Here is a 17,894-nt window from a genome sequence, read left to right on the forward strand (position 1 = left end):
TCACATATTGCTAAGCGATATTGATTCACTATTGTCACCAGCTCATGGATAATTTTATTTACAGTCTACTGGACATTTTTTCTAGGAGAAAAGCCTTGCGTTTTTCTCACTGGAGAGTTGTTCTCCTGGTGTGGTCTTCCCGTCCTCTTCATTGGAGGGATGCAGTAAGTGAATGTCATCAGGAAGGGCAAAGGTTCCCTGGGAGCTGGGCAGTTTTTGCGGAAGTAACGCTGCAGCTTGCTTCGTGCTGTTGTCGGCAGAGCCGGCTCCTCTCCTATCCGTGAGGGAAAGGCGGGTTTTAGCCACTGCCACACCCATAGGATGATCATTACATTGTTGCCTATTCAGTTTGGGCATCAAAGGAGGAGACATCGATCGAGATGCCACCCGACAACTGTGGGAAAGTCTCTTGCTTTCCCCCCAAAATATGGCAGATTCAATCCAACTGAGCCTCCTCATCATCACCATGCTTAGTGTGAAGAAGCGGACCAATCGATGAGACACCGCTCCATCCGAGTAACAAACTCTCATTTGTTGAGGTGCGTTTTGAACGCCAAGGATGGGAAATTTCTGCAGTGTTCACCTGTTTTGTCATTAAATAAGCGATTCTCTCGTCTGTCACATTGGCAATGGCAATGAGTCATCCCCTCCATATACACTCCTGGAAATGGAAAAAAGAACACATTGACACCGGTGTGTCAGACCCACCATACTTGCTCCGGACACTGCGAGAGGGTTGTACAAGCAACGATCACACGCACGGCACAGCGGACACACCAGGAACCGCGGTGTTGGCCGTCGAATGGCGCTAGCTGCGCAGCATTTGTGCACCGCCGCCGTCAGTGTCAGCCAGTTTGCCGTGGCATACGGAGCTCCATCGCAGTCTTTAACACTGGTAGCATGCCGCGACAGCGTGGACGTGAACCGTATGTGCAGTTGTCGGACTTTGAGAGAGGGCGTATAGTGGGCATGCGGGAGGCCGGGTGGACGTACCGCCGAATTGCTCAACACGTGGGGCGTGAGGTCTCCACAGTACATCGATGTTGTCGCCAGTGGTCGGCGGAAGGTGCACGTGCCCGTCGATCTGGGACCGGACCGCAGCGACGCACGGATGCACGCCAAGACCGTAGGATCCTACGCAGTGCCGTAGGGGACCGCACCGCCACTTCCCAGCAAATTAGGGACACTGTTGCTCCTGGGGTATCGGCGAGGACCATTCGCAACCGTCTCCATGAAGCTGGGCTACGGTCCCGCACACCGTTAGGCCGTCTTCCGCTCACGCCCCAACATCGTGCAGCCCGCCTCCAGTGGTGTCGCGACAGGCGTGAATGGAGGGACGAATGGAGACGTGTCGTCTTCAGCGATGAGAGTCGCTTCTGCCTTGGTGCCAGTGATGGTCGTATGCGTGTTTGGCGCCGTGCAGGTGAGCGCCACAATCAGGACTGCATACGACCGAGGCACACAGGGCCAACACCCGGCATCATGGTGTGGGGAGCGATCTCCTACACTGGCCGTACACCACTGGTGATCGTCGAGGGGACACTGAATAGTGCACGGTACATCCAAACCGTCATCGAACCCATCGTTCTACCATTCCTAGACCGGCAAGGGAACTTGCTGTTCCAACAGGACAATGCACGTCCGCATGTATCCCGTGCCACCCAACGTGCTCTAGAAGGTGTAAGTCAACTACCCTTGCCAGCAAGATCTGCGGATCTGTCCCCCATTGAGCATGTTTGGGACTGGATGAAGCGTCGTCTCACGCGGTCTGCACGTCCAGCACGAACGCTGGTCCAACTGAGGCGCCAGGTGGAAATGGCATGGCAAGCCGTTCCACAGGACTACATCTAGCATCTCTACGATCGTCTCCATGGGAGAATAGCAGCCTGCATTGCTGAGAAAGGTGGATATACACTGTACTAGTGCCGACATTGTGCATGCTCTGTTGCCTGTGTCTATGTGCCTGTGGTTCTGTCAGTGTGATCATGTGATGTATCTGACCCCAGGAATGTGTCAATAAAGTTTCCCCTTCCTGGGACAATGAATTCACGGTGTTCTTATTTCAATTTCCAGGAGTGTAGTAGTACAGTATTTTCGAAAGTTAGGTGGTTAAGGGACCGTTCTCCCCTGCGCTGTCGAGTTGGTCATTCTGTCACCACCCACTATAAGGGTCCCTCGTCTCCCAGTCATTGTGCGGTGCTGATGGACAAACGGCTTGCTGATTTTGAAGAAATGTTTTATAACTGTGGTAGTGTGATTTATTTTTGAGCAGCTCATTACCGGCTTAGTTTTCCATGCAACTTGTATTTCTTATTTTTATTAACTTTGATTTTGCAAGCTAGACGAGCAGATGTTGCTGCACTTTCATCATACAGCCTCTGCTCGTTTTGGCACCTCCTTACAACGTAAGTTTCATTTTGTAATTTGATTAAATTTTCAGGGAACTCTGTTAACTTTTATTATAATTTTGTCAGTCAGTAGAGCAAATGGGTACAACATTCCATGGTTCGGCGACCTCCTAACAATAATAATAATATTGTTCTCACTGTGAGGGCATTTTCGTTGTGTACAGTGGCCAAACTCAACTATTAGTTATATGGAGAATTCAGAAAAAAAGAAGAACATTGCAGTCGCTCGTTTTGTATATTCAAAGTATTGTTTCATAATGAGCATTGTACTTAAACTCCACGACTTGGATCCAAACTGGGTCTCAACTTTCAGTAGTTCTACTTAAAAATTTGCTACTGTGAAAATTATTAACTTTCGTATACAGGGCAGTCAGAAACAGTCTGAAAGGATTGTGAGGGTGTCGCAGGGAAGGTTACGCTGAGAAATAACAGTTAAAATTAGATACGTGGCGCCTTTTCCGTTTTAATCAACATTGACATCAGCCAATCAGATCGTTGCTCGTGGTAATGCACAGACATCTATAGGGCAATGAGTTACTGTTTGTTTAAACGCTCGTCGCCAGTTAAAATGTGTCTTTTCGGAAGTGATAAACTGAAGCTAGGTAAGCGAGAGCTATGTTTGTTCTGTTTGAGAAAACCGATCGAAGATCACGTTTGGCAACACTATTTCTGGCAGGCTGCTTGGATTTGCATATGCAACGACCTGACTGGCTAACTTCAATGCTAATTACAGCGGAACGGTGCAACGTATCGATTTTTGTTTCTTAATACTTACATATCAGCGTATCCTACCCTACAACACCATTACAAGCTTTTCAGATTATTTCTGACCACCGTGTATAAAGTATTATAAAGGATGTTACGGGCGTAAGTGCAGATATTTTTGTTAGTGACTGACGACAGTGTACTGAACAGCATTACATTAGTATTTACTTCATCTGCAGACTAATAATTATAACTGTTACAAGTAGTAACTTTAGGTTGGTAAATACTTCCAAGTAGGGCAAGAGTAAGCCATTCATGATTATTTTCCCCTGGGCACCAGGTGAATTGTGGAAATGTGGACACGTGGACGCAAAATGGTTAGTCTACACTGACACGCATAGTCTAGTTAGTGATACAGTGACGACCGTGCAGAAAACATCAGATAATAAATTATGTGACGTATTTGTAGGAAGATTGTTAGACGCAGAGAAAAACAACTAACACCCTGAAGTGGGGATAATGTCAACACTTATACTCATAACATCCTGTATAGCATACAGGCCTATTCTAAATTATGGACACGTTTCCAAAACTGCGTATTTATTCAAGTACAAATCCAAAATGAACAAGTTTGATACTGATGAAAAGAGGAAGTTCGAAATTTTTTTCGCAATGTTTGACATCAGTTTAATAAATAAATAATTCGTAATTAATTATTTTTCAATAATTATTTGGTAATTAGAAATGTGATAAATGTTATAAATGTTTGATGAGGGCACCGTTGGCAGCACGGCAAACATCGACGCAGTAGCCAAACTGATTCCGCACACGCGAAACCGTATCTGCTGTCACTGAGTGCACGGGAGCAGTGATCCAGTTCCGCAGATTTGTTGGTAGAAGTGGGACGGAAACATCTTCCTTCACGTAACCCCATAAGAAATAGTCGCAGGGTGTGAGATCGGGAGATCTCGGTGGCTAGGAGTACAGAGCCTGGTCAAGACCCCTACGACCGATCCAGAGCTGAGGAAGGGAGTCATTCAAAAAGCCTCGTACATCATGGTGCCAATGGGGCGGAGGTCCATTCTGTTGGAGGGACAGCCACTGTTCCATTTCCAGGTACATGATTCCCTTAACAGTTCTTGCCGCAAAGAAAAATGATCCATAAACCTTTGTACGGGATACTGCACAGATGACGTTGATTTTCAGTGAGTCTCTTTCGCGTTGCAGTGGTAAATGTGGATTTTCGAAACCCCATATGTGATTATAGTGTCTGTTGACTTTTCCACTAAGGTGGAACGTCGCTTCATTGCTAAAAATGACTCGCTGCTGTAGAAATGCGTCATCCTCCATCTTTGCTAGCAGATAACCACAGTATACGAGACGCTTCTGTTTGTCATTGGGATTGAGGGCCTGCAAAAATTGTAATCGGTAGAGCTTGTACAGCATACGCCGCCTCAGAACTTTCCATACAGTTGGTTGAGGTATTCCAAGTTGACTGGCTCTATTGGTAGACTGAACTGGGACTGAGCACAGAACTTTCTTGAATCTTCTGACAAACGTGGTCGGTCTGTGGTTTTTCCTTCGCACATACTCCCAGTCTGTTTAAATTGCTTAAACCAGTGGCCAGTGCTTTTTCGAGTTGGTGGTTGAATACCGAATTTGGCACGAAATGCCCGCTGCACTGCCATTTGAGACTCACTTTTTGCGAATTCAGGAACGCAGAAAACCTTGTGCTCCACAGTCACCATCTCCCTCACAACTGATAGTGAAACGGAACGACGGCCCTATTGCTGCGCGAACTTTACCGGCCGCTTCTGAAACCATCACCGTCCTCCCGCCGCCTGCCGAAAATTTTGAAGCTTCCTCTTTTCATTGGTGTAAAGCTTGTTCATTTTGGATTTGTACTAGAATGTATAAGAATTTTTGAAAATCGGTTCATCATTTAGAATAACAATGATTTTATCAAACATCGCTGAGGTGAAAAAATCCAATGGCACAGCCCGAAGTCTGTGTTGAATGTCTCAGTGACAAAGAACGAAATGGAAAACTATCTCTCTGTGAATAACTTGGACTGTAGGAGAAATGGAGGTACTGGGGTTTGGCGACCGACATATCGCAATGGAGACGACTATGGAATATGTAAGAATCAGTAATGGATCAGTTTTCAACAAACTGAACTTTTGAACACAACAAAGATCGCCCCCACTGAGTTCCTCGACTACTCACACTCACTGAATACGCTCGCTGAACCGAAATCTCATGTCGAGTTTATGAGAAGCTGTCGAAACGAAGCACCGCGGGGAAGCTATTTACAGTAGGAGTTTTTACTCCATGACAAAGCCATAACTCATTCTGCACGGATCACAGTCACATGCGATATTACGATACTTTTTAGGGTTACCAAATTTTTCTCCCCCTCCACACCTCCCACTCTATTCTCCTGACATGACACCCAGTGACTTCTTCCTCTTTTCTTATTTTTTTCAGATGAAGAAACCTTTGTGTGGCAAGAATTTCATATTGACGACTATGTGATTTTAGAGTTGGAAAGTTCCTTGAACAATCAAAATACAGAGTTCTACAAGCAAAGTTCCCGCCAAGTAATTTGTCTCCTTCATGCTTCCTTCATTGGATCAAAGCCGACTGTGGTTCATTCATGAGAACCTTTTCTTTAAAATAGTATATTGAAATACACCTGTAGCGGCAACCCCCCCCCCCCCCCACTCTCCCTCCTCTATCCCCATAACCTTCGCCATGATGCAGGTCCGGCCCGCTGTGGCGTGGACTTCCACGAGTTACCAAAAGAGTTCGGAGCCATCACGATGCTCGACCATTCAACTGCTGCTCTCAACTAATGCAGAGTAGTTGGAACTGGATCCAGCGCACCCAACTCGCTAAACGGCTTCCCAAGATTGAGGTTTGTAACATTAGACACCACACAGCCTCACGTCTATGGAGTCTACCTAAAACACTTTTACACAGTTCCGTCGAGAAGATGTATTGCCCAAACGGGCTCTGGGTTCACTTTATACTCGGTGTGCAGTACGTGAATAAACGAATACAGCCGACTGAACAGTCGGTTTTTGTATCTTTCGCCAGACAGAGGTGAAACCAGGCGCTCAAGGAGGTGAATATCACCCCACGTGAACATCGCTCATTGCGAGGATACGTAGATCACTTATCTAAACGGTACTTTTATGGCAAGGGAAATGCATCTCCTCGTATGATCTCTGACATATGTGGCCATCAGTCAGTAATAACGTGTACGGCACACATGTAACCCTTTCCAGATTCGAGAGCCCATTACAAATTTTCTGCACCAATTCACGTGCAGTGAGGATAGGTATAAGTATAGGTCACTTGCTACTGTACCTGATAGCAACAGATGGTTGTATCTGATTCAGACGCCCACCGGCTGCAACTGTCCAGCACTAACGTGGCGAGTGATTTTCTGCTCCGTTCATTCGCTGCTAGGTTCTGCAACAGTGTAAGCAAGTCGCAGTCATCAAAATATAGCTATACACAGTAGCTATTTTCTCTATACCAAGGTAATCACGGTATGATCTCGACACCATGAAAGTTGAGAAGCCTGGAAGGATCTTGAAAATGGGATGTACCTTGGGATCTCACAATCAGGTCGCGATCAAATGAGATGATAGCGTGTAACTTGCTAGTCACGGTGTGACGATAGGAGCGTACTCTTTCCAGTTCTTTCTCTAATTCAGTTCCTCATAATTTAATTTGACGATTGGTTTGATAAAAACAAACACCAATGACCGAAAAACCTTTCCTCGCCCTCAGTGAATAACCAAAGTTGAGGGGTGCTAAAAGATGAGAGGAGAGGAGAAGAGAGGATTAATTTACAAACGAAAAGGTTCAAGGCAGGTCAATATAATACGTGCTGTGACAGTTGGTAAACAATGAATCAGACAAAGGCTCATTTTCAGATACTGTTTGTGTGGCCTGTTTAATATTTGACAGCGATCCTGCCTAGAAGTCAATATAAAATAAGATGGGTAGCACTGCAGAAGTTGCGTTTATGACATTTTTAACCGGTGTAATGACGTATGGACTTAAAACTAAGCTACTACCCATATTGCCGGAAATCGTTGGCTACAAAATTTCTTGTGCGAGGCTCCACTTTTGTAAATGGCTCTCCTACCACCCTAATAGTGTAGTTAAAGAGTTTAAATGCATCTGCATGCACATACTGTCACAAGACAAAAATGAGTCCATCACTATATCAGTTATTTCATAAACTATTTATTATCTGCATAAAAAATCATTACGAATTACTGAAGATTTCTTGAAGAGCCATTAGGATTGTGGTCTTTTTTTTTACAAGATTAAAATTTCGTCGAGCAATTCTTATTTTTTGCTAAACGCTGCTAAGTATTGAAATTTCGCACCGAGGAGTCTAGAAGTAAATTATATCTATCAAGAACTCTGAAAGAAAGTATATTTCTCGGAACTCGGGTGACAATATTCACCGGGCTCCCAGTATTCTGCAGTAATATCCGATGCCATCAGTTCTCATAGTTTTCATGCACGAATATAGCGTAATCGGAGCTCCTCTGTTGCCGATTGGTCGGATATCTGGAGATGCGGGGGAGATCGGAATAACAACACCTGGCGTTTTCGAGAAGATTTTACGTGAGAAAACGATGAACACAGCATGCCATCGGTTTCTGGTATCTTCGAATCCATTAATCTTGAGAGCCCAGAAAACGAGAACTGAATAAGATAAACAGTTTCCATTTGAGGTAACAGACCTGCTTTTTGAACCATCTTACACTGGACAACCCCACAGCGATCCATCTGAAAGCAATAACGACACAAACGACTAATGTGATAACGATTTCGATTGAAAAATGTAAAATGCCGAATAGAACATTTCACCACGGCGATTTCGACTTCTAATTCGTTATCACCAACCTAAAAAATCTTCGTACGTGGAGTTCCACTCTAATCGACTGATTTTATAATTTTTTATCCACCAAATTGGATCCGCCATTTTGAATTTTGCAATTCCGATGTCAGAAATCTAATGGGCAACTCAAGAATTTAAAAAGAACACAGTTTTGTGGAATTTTATATCCATTTTTTAAATTATGTTCAGGTTTTGAAGTAAGCTGTGTGTGGGGGGTCAGTACGCCATCCATCGTTCGCTGTTCTTGGTCGGGTGACGCCACGAAAAGCCTGCGCTGCAAGACGTGAAGGAAGAGTGTCATTGGGGTTCTGGAAGGTGCCGACAGGGGTGTGGAGTCAGGCCGACTCCAGTGCGGTTGTAAGTACGCTGTTTAGGTTTTTATATTGGTAACGCCAAGTAGCGCTCTGTATGAAAATCACTGGCTGTGCTGTGTGCAGTCTGTGGCTGGGTGGCATTGTTGTAATATTCGCTATTGTTGTGTTGGGCTGTCGGCTGTTAACAGCGGGTAGGTGGAGGTGAGCCGCCAGCAGTGGTGGATGTGGGGAGAGAAATGGCGGAGTTTTGAAATTTGTAAGACTGGATGTCATGAACTGCTATGTATATTATGATTTTTCAACACTATTAAGTTAAATACATTGTTTGTTCTCTATTAAAATCTTTTATTTGCTAACTATGCCTATCAGTAGTTAGTGCCTTCCGTAGTTTGAATCTTTTATTTAGCTGGCAGTAGTGGCGCTCGCTGTATTGCAGTAGTTCGAGTAACGAAGATTTTTGTGAGGTAAGTGATTTGTGAAAGGTATAGGTTAATGTCAGTCAGGGCCATTCTTTTGTAGGGATTTTTGAAAGTCAGATTGCGTTGCGCTAAAAATATTGTGTGTCAGTTTAAGCAAAGTCATTTATAATATTTCTAAGGGGACGTTTCACGGTGTCCAGCCATCCTAGGTTTCTTAGTTGAGGATCCATGGTGCGAGCAGTCCTTATCGAGGTGGTTCTATAGGTTCACGATACAGCTTTAATCCGGGGAGTTTCACGGTCAGGGGGATATGGTAAACTCATCCTGGTGCACTTCGAACCTCGCACGTACACTGCGACAGGTTGCATTGTTGTGCTGGTAGATGCCATCGTGCCGAGGAAAAACTGCATGTAGTGCTGGACATGGTCCCCAAGGATAGACGCAAAAATTGTGTTGGCTCGTTGTGTCTTCCAGAACGATGAGAAAATGGTTCTGACAAGGGAACCTCCCCATCGCACCCCCCTCAGATTTAGTTGTAAGTTGGCACAGGGATAGGCCATGAAAAACTGAACATAGATCAATCGAGAAAACAGGAAGAAGTTGTATGGAACTATGAAAAAAATAAGCAAAATAGACAAACTGAGTAGTCCGTGTGCAAGATATGTCACATTAAGGTACTTATACACTGAGGAGCACCGTGGTCCCGTGGTTACCGTGAGCAGCTACGGAACGTAAGGTCCCTGGTTCAACCCTCCCTCGAGTAAAAAGTTTTGATTTTTTATTTTCAGACAATTATCAAAGTTCATGCACTCAGACATGATCAACTTTGCTCTCCAAAATTCCAGGACATGTTCAGATTTGCTTGGACACATGCAGGATTTGACGGTCTACACACGGAAAAACTTGAAAACGTTAAAAACGTTTGTTTTGACAGAGCACAGGGAAAACTGTGCGACTGTGAAACTGTTGCATTCATTTGTTGCCGTTTATGTGACAAACTCAATGTTTTCATCACTTTTTTGGGAGTGATTATCACATCCACAAGAAAACCTAAATCGGGCAAGGTAGAAGAATCTTTTTACCCATTCGCCAAGTGTGCAAGTTAGGTGGGTCGACAACATATTCCTGTAGTGTGACGCACATGCCGTCACCAGTGTCGTATAGAATATTTCAGACGTGTTTTCCTGTGGAGGAATCGGTTGACCTATGAATTTGCGATCAAATGTTTTCGGTTCCTATTGGAGAGGCACGTCCTTTCGTCTACTAATCGCACGGTTTTGTGGTGCGGTCGCAAAACACAGACACTAAACTTATTACAGTGAACAGAGACGTCAATGAATGAACGGTCAGATCGTAACTTTGCGAAAATAAAGTAAGTAAAGTTTTGCTCGAGGGAGGACTCGAACCAAGGACCTATCGTTTCGCAGTTGCTCACTCTAACCATGGGACCACGGCGCTCTTCGTGTTATATAGTCCTTGATGTTGGATATGTTACACTTGGACTACTCAGTTTTTATATTTTGTTTATTTTTTCATAGTTCCACACAACTTCTTCCTGTTTTCTCGATTGATCTGTGTTCAGTTTTTCAAGGCCTATCCACTGTGTCAATTTATAACTAAATCTGAGGGGGGTGCGATGGGGAGGTTCCCTTGTGAGCAGTATGGAACTCAACTGCTGAGGTCATTAGTCCCCTAGACCTTAGAACTAGTTAAACCTAACTAACCTAACTAAGGACATCACACACATCCATGCCCGAGGCAGGATTCGAACCTGCGATCGTAGCGGTCTCGCGGTTCCAGACTGCAGCGCCTAGAACCGCACGGCCACTTCGGCCGGCGTCCAGAACGATGAGATCAGCCATAGAACGCCAGGTAAACAATCTCGAGACCCGTCCCTCCTTCGGTCTGGACCCTTCCGACGACTGTTGTAGGGTGTGAGCTTTCAGACGTTTCGCGCCGGTGGAGCAAAAAATTTGAGACATCTGAAAAGGCCACCTCATGCCACTCAGTACACGTCCAGTTGCAGTTTTGGCGTGCAAAATCCAAGCTTCGTTGTTGAACAGGAGTCAGCATTGAGTGCATGAAACAGGAATCTCATGCAGAGACCCGAACACAGCAACATTCACTGAGCGGACGTTGAAGAGACGCTGCTGGTAGTCCTTTGGGTCATGTGGGCGGTCAGTTGCTCTAGAGTTGCACGTCTGTTCGCCCGCAGGCGTAGTTCACCGCGTGGTGCACCCCAGTTGTCTCTGCGCCGACTTTCGATAGCGCCATTTTGCCACACACGGTGTGCTTCAACCAAGGCAGAAAGCCTTAAGTCGTTTTGAAATGCTTCCGCCCTTGGCCAGTGTTCATATCCTTTTGGATGTCAGTTAATTCGCCCCATTTCCACATTACGACGATGACTGCACTGTTTTCCGCGTCCCCCCGTCATGCTTTGTATACCCTCCACTGTTCGTTCTGCTACCCGCTCTCTGTGAGTGTTCTTGCACGCAGACATCGAACACACACTTTGGTTACACTGACGTGACTGGAGCGACTCATAGCTCTACCAGCATTCAAGCCTATTTGTTAGAATCAACTATGCTACTATCATCCGTATGTAATTCAGCACCACTGAAGAACGAAAGCATTCAGAGTTATGCTAGTCGGTTATTACGTGCACATTTTGTAAATGAATTTATTAAGGGGAGGTTTACTACCTTTGCCCGAAAAAAGCGTGTTCTTTGAGAAATTTTTTCTCGAGATTTGTTATAGATATCAACGTCAAATTTGGTCAAAATGTTTACTGATATTTACTCTACAAAATGGAATTTTTTCGACCGGAAATGTCGAAGAGCAAAGGCGGGAGTGCCGTTGGAACGAAGCAAAATTTCGATGTAGACCTCCACGCGCGGTACGTCACAGGTCATCCGGCTGGTCTGAAATCAAAACTGAGTTGACGTTAGCGAAGTATATTTCTTTAGGAGTTTTACTTCGCTTAAGTTATTTGGTCCATAGGAAACAAAATGGCGGCCATTTGAACAAAATAGTGTTTTTCTCATCGATTTTTCGACTTCGTCGGCCAAGTAAAAATACACTCCTGGAATTGGAAAAAAGAACACATTGACACCCGTGTGTCAGACCCACCATACTTGTTCCGGACACTGCGAGAGGGCTGTACAAGCAATGATCACACGCACGGCACAGCGGACACACCAGGAACCGCGGTGTTGGCCGTCGAATGGCGCTAGCTGCGCAGCATTTGTGCACCGCCGCCGTCAGTGTCAGCCAGTTTGCCGTGGCATACGGAGCTCCATCGCAGTCTTTAACACTGGTAGCATGCCGCGACAGCGTGGACGTGAACCGTATGTGCAGTTGACGGACTTTGAGCGAGGGCGTATAGTGGGCATGCGGGAGGCCGGGTGGACGTACCGCCGAATTGCTCAATACGTGGGGCGTGAGGTCTCCACAGTACATCGATGTTGTCGCCAGTGGTCGGCGGAAGGTGCACGTGCCCGTCGACCTGGGACCGGACCGCAGCGACGCACGGATGCACGCCAAGACCGTAGGATCCTACGCAGTGCCGTAGGGGACCGTACCGCCACTTCCCAGCAAATTAGGGACACTGTTGCTACTGGGGTATCGGCGAGGACCATTCGCAACCGTCTCCATGAAGCTGGGCTACAGTCCCGCACACCGTTAGGCCGTCTTCCGCTCACGCCCCAACATCGTGCAGCCCGCCTCCAGTGGTGTCGCGACAGGCGTGAATGGAGGGACGAATGGAGACGTGTCGTCTTCAGCGATGAGAGTCGCTTCTGCCTTGGTGCCAATCATGGTCGTATGCGTGTTTGGCGCCGTACAGGTGAGCGCCACAATCAGGACTGCATACGACCGAGGCACACAGGGCCAACACCCGGCATCATGGTGTGGGGAGCGATCTCCTACACTGGCCGTACAACACTGGTGATCGTCGAGGGGACACTGAATAGTGCACGGTACATCCAAACCGTCATCGAACCCATCGTTCTACCATTCCTAGACCGGCAAGGGAACTTGCTGTTCCAACAGGACAATGCACGTCCGCATGTATCCCGTGCCACCTAACGTGCTCTAGAAGGTGTAAGTCAACTACCCTGGCCAGCAAGATCTCCGGATCTGTCCCCCATTGAGCATGTTTGGGACTGGATGAAGCGTCGTCTCACACGGTCTGCACGTCCAGCACGAACGCTGGTCCAACTGAGGCGCCAGGTGGAAATGGCATGGCAAGCCGTTCCACAGGACTACATCCAGCATCTCTACGATCGTCTCCATGGGAAAATAGCAGCCTGCATTGCTGCGAAAGGTGGATATACACTGTACTAGTGCCGACATTGTGCATGCTCTGTTGCCTGTGTCTATGTGCCTGTGCTTCTGTCAGTGTGATCATGTGATGTATCTGACCCCAGGAATGTGTCAATATAGTTTCCCCTTCCTGGGACAATGAATTCACGGTGTTCTCATTTCAATTTCCAGGAGTGTATTTATAGTTGATGGATCGGAATAAAAGTGGTACAAGTCCTAGACAATTTAGTTATCTTCGCCGGAAACAAAGAATCTTGCCAATCGGTTCAGTAGATTAGAAGTTACCATACCGCGCGATAACTATTCCGGATCCATAAACTAGTCCTTCCTCTTCCTCATAGAGGGCGTCCTGCTCGATCTGGGCCATCCTGCGCTGCTCCAGAACCGCTCGTACGGCCGGTGACAAGCGGTTTTCGGCCGCTTGAATCCGATGGTCGTCCGAATGCTTGGCGAACTGCGTCCCAGGGTGACGTCCACCGTTGTCAAGGTCTTCAGAATTTCTGAACACCCTTCGTTGAAGCTGCTCACTGCCAGGAAAGTCGCAATCTCCACAGTCCTCGCACCAGAATGCAAATGCTTGGGGGGTTAACTTCCAAACACAAGCGTTCAAACTTTCATTTGAATTTTGTGTTTCAGGGCTGGATTCTAAACACTTTTATGGATCCAAAAATGCAATTTAGAAAAGTCGATTTTTTGAACCAAAAGATAGTAAATCTCCCCTTAATATGTCACCTTTCTGTAAATGTAAATGTCTCATACGAATATGGAAGGCTGTTGATGTCGCATGTACAGGGCTATTACAAATGATTGAAGCGATTTCATAAATTCACTGTAGCTCCATTCATTGACATATGGTCACGACACACTACAGATACGTAGAAAAACTCATAAAGTTTTGTTCGGCTGAAGCCGCACTTCAGGTTTCTGCCGCCAGAGCGCTCGAGAGCGCAGTGAGATAAAATGGCGACAGGAGCCGAGAAAGCGTATGTCGTGCTTGAAATGCAGTCACGTCAGTCAGTCATAACAGTGCAACGACACTTCAGGACGAAGTTCAACAAAGAACCACCAACTGCTAACTCCATTCGGCGATGGTATGCGCAGTTTAAAGCTTCTGGATGCCTCTGTAAGGGGAAATCAACGGGTCGGCCTGCAGTGAGCGAAGAAACGGTTGAACGCGTGCGGCCAAGTTTCACGCGTAGCCCGCGGAAGTCGACGAATAAAGCAAGCAGGGAGCTAAACGTACCACAGCCGACGTTTTGGAAAATCTTACGGAAAAGGCTAAAGCAGAAGCCTTACCGTTTACAATTGCTACAAGCCCTGACACACGATGACAAAGTCAAACGCTTTGAATTTTCGGCGCGGTTGCAACAGCTCATGGAAGAGGATGCGTTCAGTGCGAAACTTGTTTTCAGTGATGAAGCAACATTTTTTCTTAATGGTGAAGTGAACAGACACAATGTGCGAATCTGGGCGGTAGAGAATCCTCACGCATTCGCGCAGCAAATTCGCAATTCACCAAAAGTTAACGTGCTTTGTGCAATCTCACGGTTTAAAGTTTACAGCCCCTTTTTCTTCTGCGAAAAAAACGTTACAGGACACCTGTATCTGGACATGCTGGAAAATTGGCTCATGCTACAACTGGAGACCGACAGCGCCGACTTCATCTTTCAACAGGATGGTGCTCCACCACACTCCCATCATGATGTTCGGCAATTCTTAAACAGGAGATTGGAAAACCGATGGATCGGTCGTGGTGGAGATCATGATCAGCAATTCATGTCATGGCCTCCATGCTCTCCCGACTTAACCCCATGCGATTTCTTTCTGTGGGGTTATGTGAAAGATTCAGTGTTTAAACCTCCTCTACCAAGAAACGTGCCAGAACTGCGAGCTCGCATCAACGATACTTTCGAACTCATTGATGGGGACATGCTGCGCCGAGCGTGGGAGGAACTTGATTATCGGCTTGATGTCTGCCGAATCACTAAAGGGGCACATATCGAACATTTGTGAATGCCTAAAAAAACGTTTTGAGTTTTTGTATGTGTGTGCAAAGCATTGTGAAATATCTCAAATAATAAAGTTATTGTAGAGCTGTGAAATCGCTTCAGTCATTTGTAATAACCCTGTATTAGATATTCAGAGTCGAAGAAAGCTAAGCAGAATAGGAAGAGATGCAGATTTTCTCAAATAGGCCAAACACTGATGACTGTAAGACTGTAAAAGGCCAATAGTACATAAAGCCTGTGAAATATTTAAGAGTGCCAACGCAGCGACGACTGTAGGAGTCGTGTCTGTGACAATGAATTCCCTGACATTCCATAGTGGACTCGGCGTCGGTGGGTGGCTTGCTACTGCTTTGGCTGGGAAACGGTGCGAGAGCAGCATACCCCGGTACCTGTTCCCTCGCCGTGCCGGGGAAGAGCGTGCTGGGCGTGAGCCAACGCTGTTAGAAGGCTTACACTTGAACAATAGGCAATTCAGTGCAACAACGGATGGATTGCTTGGCAGCCAGATACGCCACTGGCACGATATCGCTACAGGAGTCGTTAGAAAAATTGCGCGCCTTATTTTAGACCTCACACGAATCTCTCTCTTCAATGTAAGCAATAAGTTTTGATTTCCGAGGTTTCCGCAGGCGTGACTGGTGTGAGATATACACCAAGTGAGCCAGAATCTTCCGATATTCCGCTCGAAAAAGCCTTATGTGACGTAATGTTTCGGATACGACGACATACCGGAATATAGCCACACGACTGTACAGGAACTCGAGACATTCGAACAATCCGGTCATACAAAATCTGAGCACGATCTCAATCATAGGTGGAAGCATAATTGCCACTTTGTACTAGGGACGCTCAGCCACCTATGGCAAGTTGAAGGCAGACAAACAACGCAAATAACAACGTTATTTATAATCCGTCGTGATTGCAAAAAATGTTTAATCACATGACCGGTTTCAGTCCCTCTTGAACCATCTTCAGATCTGCAATTTCGGTCAAGGAGTAACCCGTCCATTCACAGCCATACACAAACAATTTTATGTGACGCAGCTTGTGAAGGTTGCTGTATAAGGACGGGTTACTCCTGTAACCGAAATTGCAGATCTGGGGATGGTTCTAGAGGAACCAAAACCGGTCATGTGAATAAACATTTTTTTTTGCAATCAAGTCGGATTATAAATAACATTGGAAAAACCAGTGATTGCGGTTATCCCATCAGTTATTATGCCTGCTTTTTCAACGCAAATAACAGTTGACAATGAAACGTCCCCTTTGAACAATTATACACGACTGTGCTTAAACTGACACACAATATTTTTTAGCGCCACGCAATCTGACTTTCAAAAATCCCTACAAAAGAAAATCTTCGTTGCTCGAACTACTGCAATACAGCGAGCGCCACTACTGCCAGCTAAATAAAAGATTCAAACTACGGAAGGCACTAACTACTGATAGGCATAGTTAGCAAATGAAAGATTTTAATAGAGAACAAACAATGTCTTTACCTTAATAGTGTTGAAAACTCATAATATACATAGCAGTTAATGACATCCAGTCTTACAAATTTCAAAACTCCGCCATCTCTCTCCCCACATCCACCACTGCTGGCGGCTCACCTCCAACTGCGCAACGCTACGCGCTGTTCACATCCAGCTGCCGCTGCCCAACACTACAATGGCAGACAACAATGCAAACTAGCCACAGACTGCACACAGCACAGCCAGTGATTTTCATACAGAGCGCTACGTAACGTTGCCAATAAGAAAACATAAACAGCCTACTTACAACAACAGCAGGGAAGTTAGTTTGCACACAAACTCCAACAAAACCCACATAACCTACACACTGTGAGATCGGATTATGACCAATGCCATTGATAAAAAAACGCCACTGCTCTTACTGCCCGTTCAGACTCTCACTGAGGTTTCCTTCCCTACTTCCCTAGACGCTGTCCTCAAACCCGCCTTTCATCCACTTTCTATCAGCTCGATGGGCTCGTATTAAAGGGTAGTCCTACCCAGACGCTCGGACAACATTACAGACCCGCATCGCGTTAACTCCTCGATCAAAACTAACAAACGCAGAGGTAACATCAGAACTTTAGTGATTGTCACCATCCCGGTGCGAGCGTGGAGAGGCTCCACCCTATACCAGAGATGTGCTTCCACAACGCATCGAGGTCATATGAGTGTTTGCTATCATAGGTAGTCAACGGGGAGCTGTTTGATGTACGTCATGATTGGAAAAGTCTTTGCAATCAGTCATCATGTCAGAGATTCCGCATTGGTTACATGAACTCGCTTCGGTCCAAGATATTCATTGCGGCTCTCCAACTCCGCGATATTCGATGTGAATCATACGTCACCGTCAGCTTTTGTAGACGGCTACAGCTGCAGCTCTCATACACAGATTAGTGACAGAATTACCAGTCGCGAGGCGATAGGATTCTTTCATAACCCTGCGGCTTCCCCGAAGCCATTGCAAGTACGAATGCGCCACATCACATAAAGTGATTCAAATAATGTTGTTATTGGTCAGTACAGGCTTTTATTGAGTCACAGTACTTCATAAGATTTATTGAATCATAGCGGCAACAACTTGGCACAAATATAAAAACTTCTATACATCAAAACAGAACTAAGTACAAGTTCGTAATTGTAAACACATGCCATCCTGTAAACACTCAGTTATTAATCACCCAGTTATTTTAAGTAATTTCTATTTCCTGCTAATGCGTTATGAACAACGACTTCCTCAATCCCAGATCATTATTAAATGTTTAAAATAAAGTA

Source organism: Schistocerca serialis, chromosome 8, assembly GCF_023864345.2.
Source record: "Schistocerca serialis cubense isolate TAMUIC-IGC-003099 chromosome 8, iqSchSeri2.2, whole genome shotgun sequence".
NCBI lineage: Eukaryota > Metazoa > Arthropoda > Insecta > Orthoptera > Acrididae > Schistocerca > Schistocerca serialis.